The 14911-nt window shown below is 68.7% G+C and overlaps 1 protein-coding gene across 4 annotated transcripts in view; it reads left to right on the forward strand.

Moving 5' to 3' along the window:
* Positions 1 to 14911, forward strand: part of KCNQ1 (potassium voltage-gated channel subfamily Q member 1) — a 210838-nt gene that overhangs the window by 25694 nt on the left and 170233 nt on the right. The gene's annotated exons all lie outside the window — the stretch shown is intronic.

Consider the following 14911-nt stretch of genomic DNA (forward strand, 5'->3'; position numbering starts at 1 on the left):
CGTGTGGCGTGTTCTCGTGTGTGGTTGTGTGGTTGTGCACCCCCCACCCCGACACCCCACCTGCCCACCTCCAGCCGGCTGGTGGCTGGGTGCCGGGCACGTCGGGGCTGCCTGGCCTGGTGGCCCGGTCAGCGGGGCTCTGTGTCCTGTGTGGCCCTGCGGCAGACCTGAGCCCCTCCCACAGGAGAAGGGGAGTCACCTTCATGCCCACCCTCCCGCGCTCCCGGAGCCCAGGTCAGGGCCAGTCTCTCCCTTGGGTGCTCGGAGGGGTTCGGCCGGCGTCTCCTGGCACCTGCACAGGTCCCTCTGGTGACCTCAGATCGCTGGTGGCACTTGGGACAGCCCCTCTTACACGTCCCCTGGTCTCCAGGCCACTCCTGGCCCCTGGCGTGAGGCCACCCTTTCACCATGAACCACGCGTCCAGGAGACAGTGCACCCACTTGGGGTCCCCTGTTCTGGGCCACTGGTCTGAGTGACCTCGTGGCCCAGGGCCGCCGGCTTCAATGATGAATGCGCCAAAACCCTTCTTACCTTCCGCGCGGTTCCGTGCCGCGCCCGGCTCCTCTTCTGGGGACGCCACGTCTCGCTGGCCGGCTCTTCCCGGGGGGGACGTCACACCCAACCGGTCGGGCTCCTGGAGGGGACATGGACAGTGTTGGACAAGTGGACGTGGGGAGGGGGGTGCCTGAGGGGTGGGGGGCCCTGTCCCCGGTTGAAGCACATCCGTCAGGCGGGGCCGGCGGCGGCCGAGGAGCTCACATCTGCCTGCCAGTGGCTGCGCGGTCACTCTCGGCTGCCGTCACACGCGGGGTCTCCTGCCTCTGTGCTCCCTGCCATTTGGTTTTTGGTGGCTGCCGGCTTCGGCCCTGGGCCGGCCTGCTCTCATCGTTGGCGGTTTTCTCTCCGGTCTCCGGGGCCTCCCGGGGCCGTGGAGCACGCAGAGGCGCACGAGGTGCGGTGACAGTACTGGGCGCGGGGCCTCGGCCGTGGCTCCGGCTTCCTCGGGCCTGAGCTCCCGGCCGCCCCTGAAGGCACGTGCCGGCCCCCGGGTGGTGCAGAGGCCCTGGGTCCCACGTGACGGTGGAGTTCTGACGTGCCGGGGCTGACTGGTGTCTTTCCTGCCTCCGTGGGGCGAGGGGGGGTCCCCACGTCGACCCGCTTGCTTTTCTGGGAGGAGCTCCCACCCCCAGGCCCTGGTGTCTGGGTGTCACTGTCCTGTGTTAGGTCGGGTCTCCCGTGTGAGTGGGGGACGGCCACCGTGCCAGTGAGGGGGGCAGCATCACATGGCACTCCTGCGTCCACCCTGTTCCCTGTTCCTGGGGGACCCGCGGGAGCAGCAGCCCCGTCTGTGCGGAGGCCCCAGGGCCGCAGCTCCCTGCGCTCGGGCGCTGGTCCCCGTCCACCCCTGCCGGTGAGCGGCGGGCAGGGGCAAGGTGCCCTCACGGGTCCTGTGCCTGCTTCCGGTGGGGACGGCCCCTGCCCCTGGCTGGCCCCCTGCCCCCGGCCCCCTGCCAGACCGCAGGGGAGGAGCCGGGCGAGGAGAGACGAGAAAGAGCGGTGTCCCTGGTGCTTCAGGTCATCACGGCGACGGGGGCCCCGGCCTGGACCCCACACGGTGTGTCCGCTCTGCGAGCTGCCCCTCAGGTCCTGCCCTCCCAGCCTTGGCCACTGAGTGCCCGATCCAGGTGGGGACTGAGGCCGAAGGGGCCGCAGGGGAGACCTGCCAGGCCCGCTGGGCACCTCCTCTGAGCCTGCCCTCCTCCCGAGGGCCAGCGCTGTGGGCCCCAGGCCCGGGAGGGGACGGGGACCTGTGACCAGCACCAGGCCGGCCTCTCGTCCCCATCTGGGTTTCCTGGGGCGGCCATGGCGAGACCCCAGAGGGCAAGGCGGCCGAGACCACAGACACCTACTGTCCCCGCTGTGCCCTGGCACCCTCACGTGCGACACTCTGCTGGAAATCTCACCGAGGGGCTGGGGGTCACCCCGCGGCAGCCCCCGCCCTGCACTCTGGACGGGGCAGGAGCAGCACCCTCCCCAGCCCGGGCTTCTCCCGTTCAGGCAGAACTCGCTGTCCAATCTCAGGGCGCAGTGTGGCCCGGAGCAGGGGGAGGGGGCTGAGGGCTCTGGTCCGAACCCGGCTGCCCACCCCCATCCCCAAATCCCCTGCCCTTTGCCCCCTGACCGCCTTCCCTCCCTGGTGCTGCCGGCTCACTCCTGACATCTGTGAGGCACGCCTGCCACCTGGTGGCCAGTCTCTGAACTGCGGGTGCACTGCCCCCAGCAGAGGGCGGGGACCCAGCATGGGCTGGGCTGGGCTGGGCCCGCGGAGGGCTGGGCGTCCGGCACCCTCTCTCTCTGGGATGTGGGACACCCTCTGTCACTGGGATGTGGGACGGGTGTGCCCAGAGCACAGAGCCCGTTCCCACCGTGGCCCCCCCTTCCAGTCCGCCCCTCCGAGGGCAGAGACCTGGGGCTGTCCCCCTTGTCCCCCACGGTCCCTTGTCCGCCCCCTCCTGGCCACCCTCGTCCCGCCGGGCAGCCACTCCGTGCAGCGGCCACAGCCCAGGGAGGGGGCTTGCTTTCCAATGCCTGAACATTCCAGAAGCTCCCCGAGGCACTGAGGATGGACTTGGCCTCCCCGGGCCCCCCCCGCGGGCCCCCACGTCCGTCCGCCCTCAGCCCCCCGCCCCCTCCCCTTGGGTGCACTCTCGCTGACCCCGACACTCCCGCTGCCTCGGGCCTTCCCCCCGCGCTCTGGCATGCTACGGGACCGGCTTCCCGGCCAGCTCCCGGCCCAGCCCGCCGGCCCTGCCGCGGCACCCCCCGCACCCCGAGCTGCCCTCCCCTCGCCCCCCATCCTCTCTGCCCGGTGCGTGCCGGGGCTCTGTGGTGGGCTCAGTGCCCAGCTCCACCTCACTCGCCGCGAGGAAGGCCCGGCCGGGCTCACCCGCCGCCTGCCCAGTGGGGGGCTCCCTGGGGCTGGAGCCCCCTCCTTTGAGTCCCCGTGCCCAGAGCTGCCCCCACGGCACACCCCAAGTTGCTGTAGGGTCTCAGGCCTCGGTTTCCCCACCTGTGAAATGGGGGTGGTGGGCAGGATGGCCTCAGACATACCCTCCAAAGGTCTTGCTGGGTGTGCAAGGCCTGCCCAGCTCTCGAGCTGGCTGTGTCTGGCCGGGGGTCATGGCCGAGGAGCTGGGGGACACTGGGGGGGACAGTGGAGACAGGGCAGCCGGGGGACCACCCCCGGGGGCAGATGTGAGTTGGGTCAGGACTGGCTAGGGAAGGTGGGGTGAGGGGAAGGGAGTCGGGGGGTGGGACACGTCTCAGGGGTGCCGAGGGCTTCCTGGAAGAGGGGGCGCCCTGCTAAGGGAAGGGAAGGGGGATGCAAGGAAGTTCTGGGAGGGGGCCCGGACCGGCAGGGTCCCCCCACCCCACAGCTCACCGCACCAGGGCTCTTGGTACAGGGGGAATCTGGGGGCTTTCTGGGGAGGTGTCCGTCTGCGGGGGGTGGGGAGGGTGCGGACCCCGGGCAGAGGCAGCGGACAGGGTGGGTGGGGCGAGAGCCCAGGGAGCAGCCTTTGCAGCCCCCCAGTCCCGGGCGCAGAGCCCGCCGGGCTGCAGGACAGCAGGTGGCGCTGTTGTCAGAGAAATGAGGGCGACGCTGGCGTGGGGCCCGGGGCGCGGGAGCCCGACCACAGCCCCGGAGCCAGGAGGGGCCGCGGGTGGGCTCCGTGCAAGGGCTGCGAGAGCAGCACGAGGTTCCGATGGTGGAAAAAAATGCACTCCAAGCTGTGTTTTCCCAGAGAGCCCATATTTCTTCCTCTTTTTTTTCCTAAGCTCTGCTTTCTGGTGCCAGAAAGCTGTTATCTCGGCCGGGGCGAGGAAGCCCCAGGCGGCCGAGGAGGGATTAAGCGTTCTGCTGAAGCAGGGATATTTGGGGGGCCTGAAAAAGCCATTTTGCTGGAATCTCATCTCTGCTGTGGGGTCTGCCCGGGGCCTGTTAGCAGGCACGTCCTCCGTCCCAGCTTTGTTTGTGGTTTCCCAGGGAAGAGGGCCCCTTCTGGGGCCGCTGGGGGGGCTGCCGGAGGGTCCCCGTGCCCGGAGCGAGCCCCCCCGGCCCATGGGCGTGTGTGTGTGTGTGTGTGTACGTGTGAACCTGCCTGTACACACGCATGTGTGCCTGTGTGTGTCCACACTCTGCGCCCGAGTCTCTGGGTGTGCCTTGTGAAAGGAGTTCTGGGTTTGGGGGCTCTCTTGTGTCCCCCTGAAACGTGCTGGAGCAGAACCGCCCCCCCCCGCATTCGGCACAAAGAGACCCTCCCCGGCCAGGCCACAGGCTGCTTGCTTCTCTGAAACTCGGCCCTCGGTGTTTCCACGTCCCACACAAAGAGACGGGCCCCGAGGCGTGGGCCAGTGCAGGTAACCATGGCTCTGGCGGGCCGTGCCCGTGGCTGCAGCCCCGTGAGCCGAGGCCCGGGGGCCCAGGGGTGACATCACCGCGGTGGCTCCCTCCCTCACTGCCGAGGCTCCCTCCGCCGCCACCATAGTGACCGGCCTTCCCGCCCACCGGGCGCCTCCCTCCCAGCACAGAGGGACCCTCTCCAGGTCTCTGGGCCCCCGCTTCTCAGCTGCAAAATGAGGACTCCGTGGCCCCCTCAACAGGCCCCGCACGGGTCCCCATCTCTGAGGAGCAAGGTCCGGCTCCGTGCTCAGCCCCACCCCGGCTCCTGCTCAGCGGGCCCCTGCAGACCCGGGGGCTCCCACACCCTCGCATGCCAGGAGGGGGCCCCGTGCTGAGCTCAGGGCTGCAGCGGCCCACACCCCTGCCGTGTTCCACGCCGGCTGGAAGGGGTGAGTTGGAGCTCCAGTCTCTCCCCCGCCCCGGGTCCGGGCGCCCACGGTGGCCCTGGTTTTTCCTCAGGAAACCACCCCCCCAGGGTCTTATTTTCTCTGTGGCCTCTTGCTGGGGGGCTCTCCTGGCCTTCCCCTCAGCTCCATGCACTCCTTCGCGTCTGAGGGGCACCGCTCCCACCCGGCTGCCCCTGGGACGCCTTCCTGCGTGCCTCGTGGCACCCCCTGCGGCCACCTCGGCGCCCCAGGGTGTTCTGGGGAGACCCCCTCCCCTGGCACACGGGAGCCACCCCCCAGGCGGCCTCTGACGTCCTGCCTCGGCGCACGCGCTGACCCCCCCACCCCTGGCCAGGGCCCCCCACCCCTGTTCCCCCCACCCCCGCTCCGCCAGCAAGCACGCATGAAGCGCGGACTCTGTGCTGGGGCCCGAGCACCAACAGGAGTGGGCTCTGGGGAGCAGAGACGGGAGCTGGAAGCCGTGGCTCGCTGCATGTACGTGCACACGCGTGTTCCACTAGGCCGCAGCTGGGCTGGCCCTCCACGTGGCAGCCAGCTTCCCACGTGCAAACCGGAGCCTGGCCATTTGGGCAGAAACCCCAAAAGCTGAGGAGCTGCGAGCCCTGGCGGCCCGCCTGCCGCTGCCTGTCGAGGAGGGGGGCAGGTGGGGGACACGCGGGGACTCGGGGGCTCTGCCTGGGGGGCTCCCGGAGCCTCCTGCTCCTCGGCCTGAGGTCCCACCCGGTGCCAATCCGAGGAAAACAGGGTGCAGGGACGCCGGCCTCTGGGCCCGGGAGGGGCGGGGTGGGTGTGCGAGTCTGGTGGGGACGTGCGCCCCGCACTGGGCGGGAGGGGGGACGCAGGCAGCCCCCACAGCCCCGCGTGGGCTGGGTCAGCCCAAGGTCCCTGCGTGTGCCTGCGAACAGAGCTGGGGCGACTACCGGGGTGACTCTGCTGCCTTGTGAGACCCCCCGCCTCCCCCCTCCTGTGCCGGGTGACTCTGTGGACACGGCCCGAGCCACCTCCAGGGCCCCCAGAGCGGGGCCGCTGGTCCCACGCCCCCGCTCCCTGCACTCGGCCCCCAGGCCCGGACACGGAGGGCAATCTACCCCGCCGTTCTGTGCCGTGGCCGCCCTGGTGTCCGCACCGTCTGTGTTTGTCATGTGTGTTTGTCACGTGTGCATGTCTCGGTTTCTGCCACCTCAGCCTCCCAGCCCCGTCTCTCTCCTGGGCCTGGGGGGCCAGTGCCCCGGTCCCCACCGGGGAAAGTGGTCACTTTTCCGGCCGCCGAGGGTGTCTGAGCAGGAGAAGGCCGTGGGCCCGAGGCTCTCGAGGACCTCTGCGGGGTCCCAGGCCGGGGGGCTCGGACGTGCCCCAGCAAGGACGGAGCTGATGCCCCACTGGGGCCCCCCGACCAGTGTGTGTGTGTGTGGGGGGGGGGCGTGCAGGGCTCAGGCTGGCTGCGTTCCCGGCCTGGGGGCAGCTGCTCTGGAGGGGACAGCTGACATTCCTCTGTGCAGGGTCTGCGCCGGGCGGGGAGCGAGCCGTGAAAGCGGGAATCCTCGGCTGTAACCAGAACCTTCCCGGGGCCACCGGGCCCCGGGGGTGGGGGGCCGCGGGGCCACGCCGCTGCAACAAAGACGCCCTCTGTGCAGCCCCGGCCGGCCCCGAGTTATCGCCGCCAGAACTGTCCTATCGATCAAGCCCGCGCGGAGCGAGAACCAGGGGGCTCGGGGGGGGGGGGCAGGAGCGAGAGGGGGCTGTGGAAGATGTCTCAAACTTTCCCGAAAAACATGCAACCCGATCCCGCATGACCGGTGCGTCCGGTGGACGGTCCTGGCCGGCAGGCAGGGTCCTCCGGGCCCATGGGGGGACCGCCGGCCCCACCTGGCACCGCGGAGGGGACTCGGCCCGTGGTGCACGTCCGCCCGGTCCCCACCCGGGAAGTGGGGTGCCCGTCCTCCCGCTCCTCTGCCCCACAGGTGCTCCTGGGGCCTCAGGGTTGCAGCTGGGCCTCCCGGAGAAAGGGGGGGAGTGGCCCTCAGTTTGTGCTTGGTGTTGGGTCTGTGCATCCTGGGGAGACGTTGTCACGAGGGCCCGTGGGGGTCCCGGGGCCCCGAGACCAGCCGGGGCATGGCTGCCAGTGGCTAGGACGGGAGTCCAGGCCCACTGGCTCCCATGGCACTGCCTGTTCCCAAGCCGCGCAGCCGCACGGTGCAAGGTGAGGGCCCGGGGCTCCCTGCCGCCCCGTCCCTGCCAGGCAGGGGCTCTGTCCCGGCTCGCAGGCGTGTGTGCGGATTCCAGGTCTCGCCCCGACGACACGGCCAGGTGTCTGGGTGGTCTCCTCCTCCACCTCTCCCCCAGCACTCCCCCAGCACTCCCCCCCTTTTTGCCCCCATTTTCAGACATTGTGATGGTTCAGCTCCAGGTCAGTAACCAGAGACGGAGCCGCCGGGTTGGGGTGCGGGCGCGGTGGGGGAGCGTGGCTCAGCCCCCGGCCTCGGCCTGCAGGGAGCAGGCACAGGGGGCCCTGCCGCCCTTCTAGAACCTTCTAGAAGGGGACAGCTGTGCAAGCAGGAGGGTTCAGGCTGTCCCCTCTGTGACTCTGTGCTCCCGGACGGGAGGGCACGTGCCTAGGGGGAGGGCCAGGGCGTCAGGCATCCCTGGGCCAGGCCCCAAGAGCCACCTTCCATTCCGCCCTCTCCTGCAGGATGAGAATCGGGCTGGTGGGGCCCCTCCGCTGGGGGTTCCGGGGGGTCAGAGGGACCCTGCCCGGGGGCCGCTGTCTCCTTCACGCCCAGAGGCCGGGAACTGGGCACTAGTGCCATGTTCAGGGTCCCAGGCCAGGGGAGTGGGAGGCCGGGGTCGTCACGGAGTGGGACCCCGGACGGCTGGGACGCCCGGCTTTCAACATGGGGCAGCTGCTGACGTCACACAGCGGGGTGCGGGCGGGGGGCCTGGCACCGTGCACCACGCAGGGCTATCGGCGGGGGTGATGGGATGAGCCGTGGGGCACGGCACGGTCGGCTAGCTGTCTCGGCCCCAACTAGTGAGCCCCTGAGGGGCCAGTCCACCGTGGGGGGGCTGGGACTGTGCAGGTGCCAGGATGACCGCCTGGGACTTCCTTCAGACGGGTCACAGTCCCTGCCTCCCAGGTCACGCAGGATGGGAGCCCGGGGCCCTGGGTGGCCACTGAAGTGTGTCCCCGGTGTGGTTGCACTGGCACCTCGAGGCCCACCCGGCTGCGGTGGGCGCCCGAGGCTGCTCTCCCTGGGGGCCGAGCCGGGTCCGCCCCAGGGGCCCGTCTGTCCAGCCGCTCCCGTGCTGTTCGGCCGTGGTGTCTCCTGGGTGCAGCCCCCGTGAGCACACTCGGGTCCGAGTCTCTGTGAGGGCCGGTGTGGTGTTCCGTCCCCGTGGGTCAGCACCGAGGAGCAGACTGGCCGGGCGGCACAGCAGGCGTGGGCCTGACGGTCTGAGAAACGGACGGAGTGGGACCCGGGGCGGCCGCGCCGGGCGGGGTCCGTCTTCTCATCCGGGCCCACCCAGCAGAGGTCTCGTCGCGCCCTGACCACCATTCCCTCCAGACGAAGCTCACTGAGCCCCTCCCTGCGCTCGGCCACCTCCACACTCCTCGGGGGAACAAAGCGGCTCCTCCGGCCTCCTGCCCGTTCTGAGCTGCTGGTCTCTTCTCCCGTGTTCCGGACACACGGGCGCGTGGCTCTCCTCCCCCCTCCTTTAACGGCGGCTTTTAAAGCCACCATTTCAATGGAGCCAAGTTTATTGCTGTTTCCTTGTTTACTCATTTTGTGCTCGTTATGTTACGTTTCGGAAACCTTTTCCGCATGTGCGCCCGCTGAGGTTTCCTCCCGTGTGTGCTTCCGGGAGCCCCGTTGCAGTGTTTCCCGGGCAGACCCGGCCACAGCCGTGCTTTGCCGTGTGTCCTGCGCACTTCGGGGCCCAGATTTTTGAGGGAAAAGGAAGGATGCACGTTAGACGTGAGCCGTGCCTGAAACACCCCTATCTGTCCTGGGGTTTGGGAATGATCCGTTACATAAAATTTCTTGCACCCTAACATGTTCAAAAAATAAGTGCTAAAAGTCATCATACAAAAACGCACAAGTATCTAAATATAAATAAATAATCGAATTTAAAAATTAAAAGTGGTTTTTTTTCCTGAACGTTTGGGCTAAACACGTGGGGTGCGCCTTTGACACGGCCACACGGGGTGAACGTTCACCGTGCCGGTGCTGACTGAGGTCTGCGGGGTTTTTTGGTGCGTGTCTCCAGCGGCCCCAGTGCCGCGTGTCGGGAAGCACGTCCTTTGCCCGCTGACCACCCCCCCCCCCGCCCCCGACACGTCCCTGACAGCTCGGTCCTTCAGGAACGCATCGGCCTGCTTCCTGCCCCTTCCCCGCACCCGTGGGCCCGTCCGTCCATCTCCCTGCCGACACCACGCTGCCCCGGTCGCTGCAGCTCCGTGAGAATTCTCGAGCTGAGTCGTCCGCCGCCGTTCTCCTCCGCGTCGCTGCGGTGCGTCCGGATCTGCAGCGTCGGTGCGTCGGCCGTAGAAGCCGCGGGCCCGTCCTCACACAGGAGGCGGGCAGCGTCTGCTGGGCATCGCGCTGGACCCCGGGATCGGGTGTGGGGGGGACTCCCCGCTCAGCCACACCTGCGCTCTGACCCTCGGGCGCTGCACCCCTGTTCACGGGGACCTGTGACTCCTGCTGGGGACGTTCTGAGGTTCTCGGTGTGACGGTCTTGCACCGTGTTCGTGCTGGGGTGCCGAGTTCGTGCCTGGATGCCGTGGCCCGTGGTAGTTCTGGGTTAACTTTGATTCCTGGCCCTTCCGTGCTGGATTTAGGACCGAGGTCACTTCAAGGGGCTTCTCTTGTCTCCGGAATCTCTTCAACCCCCTCCGAAGAGCCAGCAGCATTTCCAGTGGACGGACGCGGCGTCTTCCCGGTGACGGTCACGTCTGCGGACACCAGCAGAGTCACCTCTTCGTGCCCGATCCGGCGCCTGCTGTCACTTATTCATTCACTCATTCATTCATTCATTCACTCATTTGAGGTCAGAGGACACGATCGATACCATTGGGTTCCTTTAGGACGCACTGAGACCTTTGTTTACGGCCCGGCCTCTGGCCCGTCCCCACAGACACCCTGCGGGGACCGGAGAGCTGTGGGGGTGCACAGGCGGTCACAGGGACCGTCCCTGACCGCCGGTCCGGCCGCCTGGACCCTCACCGATCGCCCGTCCGGTTGTCCAGTCGGGCGTCAGCCTCCGGCCACAGCTGTGGCTCTGCTTCTCCCCCGAGTCCCGGCGGTGTTCACTCGCTCCGTGCACTTTGAAGCTCTTCTCTCCACTGTGGTGCAGCGCGGGGCTGCGGGGCCGTCTGGTCGACTGGCCCTTCCGTCGTTGCAGAGTGGCCTTTCTCGTACATGCCCCTCTCTCCAGCCAGTCTCTCTGCTCCGAGGTCGGCCTCGCCGGGCATTAGCGCAGACGCCCGGCTCCGTCTTCCCTAGCGTCGGCCGCGGGTCTCGCTCCCTCTGTCACTTCTCGCCCGTCTGTGTCTTCGTGGGCAGAGCGTCCGTCTGGGGGGGGGGGCACAGCGAAGCCTGGCCTCTGGGCCCCGTGGGAGCTCCCCCGCCCCGAAGGGCACGCGGAGCCCGTGGGCGCGCACGCGCCCGTCTGGTGTCCCGGCCCGTCCGGGCGTCCGGAACTCTGTGCATGTCGCCCTCGCCTCGGGCGGGTTTTCTGCCGAGTGGGCGCGCTCTCTCCGGCCACCTGGGTGTTGAGCAAGGCGAGTGCTCTCGTCCTGTGACTGTCACCCCTTTTGGTGTCTCCCGGGTTCTCCGTGTCTCCTCACTCGGCGTCACCGCCCGCCCGCGGGGGCTGCCCACGGACACTGGGCTTTTCCCATCTTCCCCTTCTGCGAGCCCCGGACCCCCACGCCCGGGGTTGCCTGGGAAACTGAGTGACGTGGGGGCGGGCCGTACCCGCCACAGGGGGCTTGTGGTGGCCTCACTGAGCAGATGATTGCGTCTCCGAGTGACAGTGACGGACTGAGTCCTGCAGATATTTTGGGGTGCAGGGGGTTGTTCCTGGCGGGGGTGGGGGCCGCACCTACCGAGACCCTGAGCAGGCGTGTGCTCAGCACATGTGGGAGGAGTCGGAGAGAACCCCAGTGTCGGGAGACCTGGGACCCGGGGGAGGCCAGCGGCCGCCACGGCAGGTCCTGTTCCAGCCCGGGGCCCGTGGTCTGGTCACAGGCCCTGGGGGCTGTGTCCCTGCGCCCCAGCACCCAGCATGGGGCCGGGGGCCGGGGGTCTGTGAACAGCAACCCTGCCAGCCCCACTTTCCCCGCGCGGCCCCCCTCTGTCTGACCCTCGCCAGCTCGCCCCTCCACACCCGTCTGGCGGGGGGCTCGGCTGTCACTTCTCAGGGGACCTCTCCCCCTCTCCCCCGGCTGACCCCTGGCAGCAGGGCCCCACCAGGGACAGAACCCCTGTGGCCACAGGGCTGGGGGGTCTCTGCGGGAGAGGGGCCCATGGTGCATGGTTGGGTTTTCTCCACGTGGGTGCCCTCTCTGTCACCCCACTGCCCCCACCCCTCAGATCACGGGGCGGGGGTGTTAGATGCAGGGGGCTGGGCAGAGGGCGGAAGCAGCCAACATACTTGAGAGGCCCCAGAAGGCTCAGAACTCGGCAAACTCCCTGCTCAGCAGGGGAGGAAACACCTCCCAAGGTCAAGTACAGGGTGGGGACCCAGTCCGAGGGCTGCTGAAGTCAGCTCTCTCTCTGCACGGGGCCGGCCAAGAGCCTTCAGAAGGGGCCTCCGTGGGTCCCTTGGCCGCGTGGCGCCAGGCTCAGCCCAGGACTGGGCTGCCCACCCCAGCGTTGGGTCCCGGCCGGGAGGTCCGGCCCCAGGCTGGCCTTGGGCTCCTCCGGCACCTGTGTCCTGAGCCGCTGCTGTCGTGTGCCCGCCAGTGTGACGGGGAGACACACAGCACACTGGGGGGGCAGCATGCTGCCCTCGGTCCCCCGGGGAGGGCACACGGAGGAGGCTGTGGCCCGCGGGGCAGACAGACCTCCTGTGGGCAGCGGGCGGGGACCAGCAGGCCAGTCCGGACAGCGGGGAGCTTCGCCCCACCCTGGAGACCCGGGCCTGCGGTCAGCAGGGCCTCGGGGGTGGGCAGGGGGCTGGTGTCCACGCGGGGCCACGGGGCTGACTCCCGCTCGGGACGGGGGGCGGGTTGAGGAGCTCGCCCAGACCGGGGCCCGGAGCAGCGTCTGTCCTGTTCCTGCGTCCCCCGGTCTCTCCCGCGGCGGGTTCACCTGCTCCCACGCATCCCTTCGGTTGGTCCCGCCGTCTCCCCGGTTTCTGGGGTTGGGGTTGGGGTTTGTGGAGGCCTCGGTTTTGATCACTGAAATGTTTCCTCTTGAAAAAAATGTTTAACTTGATTGTAGACAGAGTGCAGTGGGGGGCGGGGGGAGAGAAAACCTTCCATTTGTCATCGCCCTGGTTCAGGCCTCCGTCGGCGGGTTCTCGTGCGTGCCCACCCGGGGATCGGACCCCAGCCTTGGCAGGTGGGGGCGACGCCCCGGCCCCCTCCCGGCCGCCCGGCCAGGGCCGAGAACCGTCTGTTCTTCAGGTGTGCCGTCCCCGAGTCCCGGCGCGTGCTGGTGGCCGTGGGCGCCACCACGGCCAAGACCCGGTGCACTAGCGGTGCCCCCCCCCATGCTCCGGCACCTGGGGGCCGCGGGTGTTTCCTGTCCCCGCCCCCCGCCGTTCCCAGGACGTCGTCACGCGGAAGGCACGCCCTGCCGCGGGGCCTGCGTCTGGCTGCCCTCACTTCGCTGGGCGCATGTGAGCCCCCTCGGTGCCGTTGGCTGCGCTCGGGGCGTCCGACTGGCCGGGCTCGCCCCTCGGTCCTGTTCTTCTCCAGACGCGTGTCGGCGAGCCCCGCCCTTGGCGTTTCCGTGCAAATCAGAGCATCAGCTTCTCACTTTCTGCCCGAAGACCCTGCTGGCGCTTGGAGGAGCATATGAGCATCGCGCTGTGGGGTTAGCTGAGGCTCGGCTCGCAGGCCACCGAGCACAACGTGTCCATGTGTCCCGGCGCCTGTTTAGATGTTTCATTGTTTCGTTTCCCCTCCTCAGCCGTGGGGCGGGCGGGCTTCTGCACGGCTCTCAGATGGAACTTGCGAGGTTTGCTACTAAGTATTTTGTGTGTCTGACTCCTAACGTCGCGCCACCCTTTTTCTCCATGCCGTTGCGGGTGGATTGTTGCGAGTGTGTGCCCTTCGGTCCGCTGATTGCTGATTCTTCGCTCCGGAGCTCTGGAAGCAGCCGCTGCCGCTTGCTTCTTGCGGGTTTTCTGTGGAGACGATCACGTTGTCCTGACCAGTCGGTTCTGTCTTCTTTTCGGTGCCTTGGGTTTTTATTTCTTGTTCCTGCCGGGTGCTTTGCCCAGGCCCTCCGCGACAGCCCGCGGTGGCGAGGCGAGAGCAGCCGTCCCCGTCTGCTCTCCGACCTCCGCGTGACGCGCGGGGTTGGCGGCGGGCTTGTGCGGGCACCCCTCCTCGGCCGGGAAGGCCCCCCTCGGCCGGGCCTGCGGGCGTGGTGCGCGGCGGTGGCGGGCTGCTGGGCTCCGTCCGTCCATCTTTCTCCCTCCGGTGGACCCATCGGCGCCAGCGCCTGTTCTTCCTTAGTGTGTTAGCAAGGCGAACTACTCCGGTTGCTGTTCAAAAAGGAAACCAGCTCGGACTTCTTCACCTGAAGCCCGCCTGGTCCCGACGCGCTTTTGAGAAACACGAGGCTGGATTTGGTGGGCTGACCCCCCGTGGACCGATGCTTTGCCTCGGGGCGCACGGGGGGGGGCTCCTGTGCTTGGAGGGGTGCCTCGGCCTGCGCTGTCCGGTGGGGCGGCCGCCCAGCATGCACCGGGAGCCCCGGCTTCCCACTTTGGGGGCGCACGTGGACAAGGGGTGCATGCCTCCCCGCACGTCTGTCGGACAGATGAGGCGACGCCTCCCGGGCCTGGAGTTGCGTTGTGGGGCAGCTTGTCGTTGGAGATTCCGGGTCTTTCCTGCATCCAGGGCCACGCGGGCTCTCCGTCTGCTCGTGAGGAAGTCCTGAGGCCCGTGCCCTCGGAAGCCGGCCACGCGTGGGCTCCTCAAACGGCAGAGTCCACACACAGCGTCCCCTCAGTGCCGTCCCACGGTCCTGGAGGAAAAGCCGCCCGCCCCGAAAACCTGTAGATGTGAGAACGGGAGCGAGCGGACACGGAGGACCAGGCGGTGTGCACACACACACACACACGCCATGCACGCACACGCGTGTGGTCAGCCCTGTCGTGCAGGCCCTCCTCTCCCTGGCCCCCGGCCCCGGTCGCCGGGGTCTCCGGCATCCTCGGCCCCCAGCTCTGGAAACGCCACGAAGCCCGCGGCCGGGTGGGTGCCGCGACCAGATCCTTAGAGAGGCTTTTCATCCCGGGGTCTCCCTCGGTGTGGTAAAAACTCCGCGTTCTGGGTGAATTCTTAAAGAAGACATTTTTAGAAGCCCGGGCTCTCTGCAGATAAAAATACCGCCGGGGCGGCGGCGGTCACAGGGTGGGACTTCTCTGGGGTTAACAGCCCTCCGCAGCGGGGTGCCCGCGCTGAAAACAAACCCCGCTTGGCTGGCCTGTGGACGGAAATAGCCGGGCCCGGGAAGACGGGGGTTTGCTTTAAACACGTGCGGTGCCGGTGCCGGCGTCTGCAGCAGGCACGGCGGTCTGGGGGCCTCCCGCTCGCCCACCGCCAACTGCGGGCCGGCCGACCCTGGCACCCCGCCCCCCTCCGGGCCCCCCTGGCTGGTGGGGCTGGATCTTGGGGGAAAGCAACCCAGTGTCTCTGGGGTCACCCCAAACTCTTGCCTGCCTTCTAACAGGAGGGGTGAGCCCCCAGGCAGCTGCCCATCTGTGCCCCCGCCCCCTCAAGTGGGGGCTTCTGCCTCCTGAGCGTCTGCTAGCGCCGGGGCTCTGGTTGGGGGGGGGGGCGGCCTGCAGGGCTGGGACCCC

This window comes from Phyllostomus hastatus, unplaced genomic scaffold (genome assembly GCF_019186645.2).
Source record: "Phyllostomus hastatus isolate PE091 unplaced genomic scaffold, TTU_PhHast_1.1 phas_scaffold_443, whole genome shotgun sequence".
In the NCBI taxonomy this organism is placed as follows: Eukaryota; Metazoa; Chordata; class Mammalia; order Chiroptera; family Phyllostomidae; genus Phyllostomus; species Phyllostomus hastatus.